We start from the raw sequence: 7,500 nt of genomic DNA on the forward strand, positions 1-7,500 counted from the left end.
GAGGAAGGGAGGGAGAGAGAGAATAACTGCAACTGGGTCGCGTTCTGAGTTATGTAAAAGTATGATATAAACACAGACATTGGCAGAGACCAGGTGATGTATACACACACACACACACACACACACACACACACACACACACACATGCTCTTTTTCAAGCGTTGGTCCAGGTTCCCGGAAGTTCTTTTGTGTTCTTATCCAAGTGCAGTGCCTTCTTATATCTTCTTCCTGGAGAGAGAGAGAGAGAGAGAGAGGGAAGGTAAGAGGGTCCACTGGAGGTATGTTGGAAATTGTGGCCTGAGGGAGAAAGGGAGGGAGGGAGGGAGGGAGGGAGGAATTGCTGGAGGCGTAATGGGTTTTCTTCTCAAAGATCTATCTATCTATCTATCTATATACCTAGGCTGCTTCCCCCAAGAAAAGGGAGGTAGCCGAGACAGGACGACTCACTCTCCATTTACTCATCCATTCAAACACATTCATTCGCATCTTAGCTCCAAAGGGGAGAACGGACAGATCCTCACCGCATCACACCGCACAAGGGTCAACTGCGCAATGCAATCAGTGACATCCGCAGCAGGGCCCGACAGCAGAACTGGTTTACCCCTGCCACATCATAACAGATCCATCCCCTTACCCGCACCTGACCTGACTAGCTGATCAGACCAAATGCGGGAGAATATCCCCTCAGGGCTGCGTCATCACTTATTCATTCACAATTTCTCTCCATTTATTTCTGTCACGCACAGCCACTCTTCCTTGCTCAACAGACATCCCTCTCGCATCCAGCGCTCTCTTCACACTGTCCATCCATCCTATTCGTGGTCTTCCTCTCAGCCTTACACCTCTCACATCAGATCTAGTTATCTTTTTCACCAATCGCTCATTATCCATTCTCTCCATATGCCCAAACCATTGCAACACCCTCTGCTCAACTCTACCAGCCATCTCCCGAACAACTCCAGTTCTCCTTCGCACTTCATCATTTCGCACTCGATCCATACGCGTCACTCCACACATACTCCTCAGACATCTCATCTCCATTACATTCAAACTTTTCCTCTCTGCTACACCCATATTCCATGTTTCAGCCCCATATAATGCAGTCGGTACCACAACACCCTCATACAGCCTTCTCTTTACATCCATTCTAAGCGAACGACATTTAAACACTTTTTTCATTCCTCCCAGCACCTTTCCTACTTCATTTATTCTAAACTTCACTTCTGCATCTATTCTTCCATCCACAGCAACATGTGACCCTAGATATTTAAAACAATCTACCTCCTCAAGCAACTCACCATTCAAAACTATATTCATCCCCCTACCATCTATCAACCTCGTACACTTCATCACTTTACTCTTATTCTCATTTACTTTCAATTTCCTCCTTTCACACACCCTTCCAAACTCCTCTACCAACTGTCTCAATCTCTCCTCTGAATCAGTCACCAGTGCAGTATCATCTGCAAACAGCAGCTGCTTCAGATTCCACTCTCCTCCATCGACATTTACCAGACTCAGACCACCTAAAACTCTTGCATTCACCTCCCTTACAACACCATCCATGTAAATGTTAAACAACCAAGGCGACATCACACATCCCTGTCGCAGCCCCACTCTCACGGGAAACCAATCACTCACAGCATTTCCCACTCTTACACACGCTCTACTATTTACATAAAAACTTTTCACCCCTTTTAGTAACCTACCATCAAGTCCATACAATCTTAAAACAGTCCACAAAGCCTCCCTATCAATTCTATCATAAGCTTTCTCTAAATCCATAAATGCCCAAAACACCTCCTTGCCTTTCGCTAAATACTTTTCACACACTTGTCTCACAGCAAACACCTGATCAGCGCATCCCCTCCCTCTCCTAAAGCCACACTGCTTATCACTAATCACTCCCTCTGTACCCTCTCTAACTCTCATAATTAACACTCTACCATACACTTTACCTACAACACTCAACAGACTTATACCCCTAAAGCTAGTACATGCATACTTATCACCCTTGCCTTTATACAACGGGACCACACAAGCACTTGCCCAGTCAAATGGCACCATACCTTTCTCAAAGCACACATTCAACAATCTTACTAACCAGTCAACAATAGTCACTCCACCACCCTTCAGGCATTCCACAGCACACCCATCCATACCTGCAGCTTTCCCTGTTTTCATCTCCTTTACTGCCTTCTCCATTTCCTCCTTCGTGATCAAAGAATCATTTAACTCTCCCAACACATTTATTCCTTGCACCCTTCTATCCGCCACAATCTCAGCCACCCTTTCCTCCTCTACATTTAACAATCTTTCAAAATACTCTGCCCATCTCTTCCTTACTGCATCCATCTCAATTAACATCCTTCCATCCTCTGCTTTTACTCGTTCTTCCTTCCCAGACTCTCCCTTTCGCACCCTTTTCACCTCCTTCCAAAACATTTTCTTATTCTGTTGAAAATTCTCTGTCAGCCGCCTACCCCACCTCTCATCTGCTGCCACTTTAGCATCACGCACAGCCCTTCTCGCTCTATTCCTCTTTTCCTTATACCTTTCATATGACATCTCATCCTTCCTCTGCAGCCACACTTCATATGCACGTTTCTTCTCAGCCACAGCCATACTTACTTCCTCGCACCACCATTCACTTCCTTTTCTTACACCACCACCCACACGTCTCACACCACACACCTCTTCTGCATGCCCCACCACAGCACTCTTAAACAACTGCCATTCCTCCTCCACGCTGCCATTTTCACGATCTTTCACTGCGTTCCACTCATCTTTCAATTTCTCCTGATACTCTATCTTTTTCTCTCTTTTATCCAACTCACTCACTTTCAAAACCTCCCTGCCACACCTAACCCTCCTAGCTCTCACCCATCTCTTACCTACTCTTAACTTTCCCTCCACCAGGTAGTGGTCAGACCTACCTCCACCCTCCCCTCTCAGAACTCTCACATCCAACAATCTTCCTATTACATTCCTAGACACAACCACATAGTCCATCAAGGCTCTATCTCAAAGATATAATATGTAATTATCTTGCCTCCTTTAACTCCCGCAAACATCTTGCATCTCTCTGTTTTTCTCTCTCTCTCTCCACGTCATCAACTGATCTCTTGGTCTGCTGCCAGAGACAGATAGATAGATAGACAGATAGATAGATAGCCAGACAGATTGATAGATAGGTAGATACACAGATACTTCCCCCACCCACAGATCCGCCCACCCTCCCCATCCATCTACCTACACTTGTTCCCATCCACAACAGACATCATGGACTCCCTCTCCCTGCACACACGCACACGCACACACGCACGCAATCACTGTCCCCACCCACCATCATGGCACCATAAAGCAGGTAATAACGTAAGCTTTGATGACAGCAATTATGTGATGCAGGTGTGAGGGAGAAGGATATTACCCATTAGTTTTTGAGAGAGAGAGAGAGAGAGAGAAAATCCAATACTGCGGTGGATAAAATATTAAAGAAGAACTGAGGATGAGTCATAGAAATACGAGAGAAAGTGTGTGTGTGTGTTCAGTGTGTATGTATCCATGTACACACACACACACACACACACACACACACACACACACACACACACAAGTACATCCTTCACAACCACCACTACAACACCTTCCCTTCGTTTACCCTCCCACACTTCATTCTACCTTACCCTTCCTTCCCTTCCTTTACCCTCCTACTCTTCACTCTGCGTTACCTTACCCTTCCTTCCCTTCCTTTACCCTCCTACACTTCACTCTGCGTTACCTTACCCTTCCTTCCCTTCCTTTACCCTCCTACACTTCACTCTGCGTTACCTTACCCTTCCTTCCCTTCCTTTACCCTCCTACTCTTCACTCTGCGTTACCTTACCCTTCCTTCCCTTCCTTTACCCTCCTACTCTTCACTCTGCGTTACCTTACCCTTCCTTCCCTTCCTTTACCCTCCTACACTTCACTCTGCGTTACCTTACCCTTCCTTCCCTTCCTTTACCCTTACCTTGAACACTATTTCTTTCTCCATTTTCTCAATTTCCCGTTTGACACTTTTACTGTTGTCTTGTTTTACGTCTCTCTCTCTCTCTCTCTCTCTCTCTCTCTCTCTCTCTCTCTCTCTCTCTCTCTCTCTCTCTCTCTCTCTCTCTCTCTCTCTCTCTCTCTCTCTCTCTCTCTCTCTCAGAGAGGGACAATAGCAAGCAACAGTGGACAGGAAGGGCTTTTAGTGGAGTGGCTCTGATTGGCCAGGTAAACAGCCACGACTTTGACAATCAATGTGATACCTGGAGCAGAGACAATTACCTGATTACACGTGAGAGAGAGAGAGAGAGAGAGAGAGAGAGAGAGAGAGAGAGAGAGAGAGAGAGAACAAACAACCACAATATGGGAGTTAAACACTGCCTCGTGGGTGTGTTTACATGCAATCAGGTGCCCGCACGTAGGCATGGCCACACCTGATGGGGAGTACATGACTGTTTTGGATTGGGGATTTTTTACAGGAATTCGTTGTTTTTCTTCCACTGTGTTTGCATGTTTGATCCCTCTCTCTCCCCTCCTCTCTCTCTCTCTCTCTCTCCCTCTCTCCCTCTCCCTCTCTCTCTCTCTCTCTCTCTCTCTCTCTCTCTCTCTCTCTCTCTCTTGTCTCTCTTTTGTCTCTGTTTGTCTGCAGGGAGAGGACGAGGATGAGGAGAGAGGAAAGAAAGACATAAATAGCAATGAAAAAGGAATTAATGGGAACAGCAAGGAGGCAGAGAGCATAGGAGTTAAGAAAGAAAACACTGCAAGAAAAATGAAGAAAGGAGCAAGTACAGAGAGAGAGAGAGAGAGAGAGAGAGAGAGAGAGAGAGACTTACCTACATGGTTTTATCTAACTTCGTGAATAAAAAAAAAAATCATGAGTTTTTTTAAGGGGAATTATATCGAGTTTCCCTTGCGACCCCCTCCCCCCTCTCTCTCTCTCTCTCTCTCTCTCTCTCTCTCACCACTAAGGTTGGCAGGTCAGTCCTCCTGCACACACACACACACACACACACACACACACACACACACACACACACACACACACACACACACAAAAGGGTAAAAGCAGTAAAAAGAGAGCAGAAGGAAATGTTTGGGAGGAAGAGGGAAAGAGGAGAGAGATGTTGGCACACACACACACACACACAAACACACACACACACACACACACACACACACACACACACACACACACACACACACACACACACACACACACACACACACACACACACACACACACACACACACACACACACACACACACACACACACACACACACGCACACACACACACTAAACCCAAGATCGCAACACAAATACAGGCAGACCGTGTGTGTGTGTGTTGGCTTTACTGGCATATCAAACGTTATTTACACCACACCACACCACACCACGCAACACACCACAACACAGCACCACACCACACCACACCACACCACACCACACCACACCACGCAACACACCACAACACAGCACCACACCACACCACACCACACCACACCACACCACACTACACCACACCACACCACGCAACACACCACAACACAGCACCACACCACACCACACCACACAGCATACATATCGTACACACGTATACTACCAACTGCTACTACTTTTACTACTGCTACTACTACCACCATTACTACTACAGCTATTATTATTATTATTATTATTATTATTATAGCTATGTCCATTTAAATTAACTAACTCGCTCACCTGGTCAATTTATTCAGGTGACAAATGGTATTGGTATTGGAAAGAGAGAGAGAGAGAGAGAGAGAGAGAGGGAGGCCATTTACCCAACACACCATGCAAATTTCTCAGTACATTAACACTCTTCATTAATTATCCATCTCTTCCTTTACTTTATGCATTTATTCCTTTATTTTACCTTCCCCTCTTCCTTTCTTTCAACATGGCTGCTAGAAATTAACCCGCTAAGATTCAAGATGGCTAACGAAAGGGGGAGGGAAGAAAGAGAACTGTACTTCCTTCATTTCGCTTTTATTACCTGCTTTATTTTTCGTTCAGTTGTGAGAAAAGCGATACAATAAGGAAAATCTTAGGGTATTGCAATATTACTGAGAGGCAGTTTATGTGAGACTGAAATGGTTAGGTTAATATCAACAGAAAATGAACAGTTTTGATGAGGAATTCAATGGTTTTTAAGTGTTACGCGTGGCTTTACTGATGTATCATTCCTTGCATGTGTTGTATTTACCAGCAGCTCTCTCTCTCTCTCTCTCTCTCTCTCTCTCTCTCTCTCTCTCTCTCACCTGACGGTTAAAAGCTTGAAGTCACGGTCGCCCCGCATCGCCTCACCGGAACTACTTTCTTCGCGGAGAAACACAAGTTTCGTAGCCTCCCTTCCCTTAGAATTTATTTGCATTTTACGCATTACTGGTAAATTATGTATCGTGTGTCCTGTAAATATCGATATAGATTACGTGAATAACAAGTGTGGGGTTAGTTAGGTGATATAGATAGAGATAACAGGGTAAGAAATTGTGAGGGTACTGGGCAGCGTCTCCGGCCGCAGAACACCTCACTAGCCCGTCTTGCACCCAACCTGGGAGGGCTTGTGGCGTCCTTTCCTCGGCGATGTAATATGCATGTTGCCCTTTATTATTCATCTGTATGCCTTTTATATCTTTATGTTATCAATATAGATGCAATGTATAGTATGTAGTGATTATAAACTCGCTATAGAATGAAATATATAGAGAAGAAGTAGGTACTAGACGATGTGGTATGAGACGCGGAGGAATACAACGGATGCTGCCCGTCTCCACCTGTCAGTTCCGCACATCAAGTTTGAATGTCTAGTGAGTGTTTGAATTTTCGTTTCATTATTTTGATTCTGCAGCTTCACAATCATTTATGGCCACCAGTGAGTAAGTACAGATATTTTTGAAAGTGTAGAGAGTATTTTGAGTTAGTAATTAATGAAGGTTTGATTGGAATATATGTGTTTCCAAGCTTGTCAGATATTTCTTGTTGCTCTCTACCTCCGCCATTTAAACTTCCTTGACGCTGCCTTGCCCCGTCTTGCGTCACGCGGCAGTCTTCGTAGCATCTGTTCCAAAGCGATTTATTTTACATATACAGCATTAATCTTCATGTAATAGCGCGCGCGCGCGAGCGAGAGAGAGAGAGAGAGAGAGAGAGAGAGAGAGAGAGAGAAGGGAGTGAACAAGGATCCAGAGAATGAGACAGACAGATAAGACAGAGGCAGTTAAGAGGATAAAGACCATTGGTTGACTCCCAGCCAATCAAGAGAGAGAGAGAGAGAGAGAGAGAGAGAGAGAATTAGGTCCGATGAAAAGAAGATACGAGTAAGAGAGAGAGGGGGGGGGAGTCTGGAAATATGAATATACTTTTCCCTGTATATGTATTATGTGTATTTATGTATGTATGTTTGTGTATGTGCATGTATGTGTTATGTATGTAGTCTGCATAAACATACAT

Source organism: Coenobita brevimanus, chromosome 62 (genome assembly GCF_032717465.1).
Source record: "Coenobita brevimanus isolate Jiangsu-jjx chromosome 62, ASM3271746v2, whole genome shotgun sequence".
In the NCBI taxonomy this organism is placed as follows: domain Eukaryota; kingdom Metazoa; phylum Arthropoda; class Malacostraca; order Decapoda; family Coenobitidae; genus Coenobita; species Coenobita brevimanus.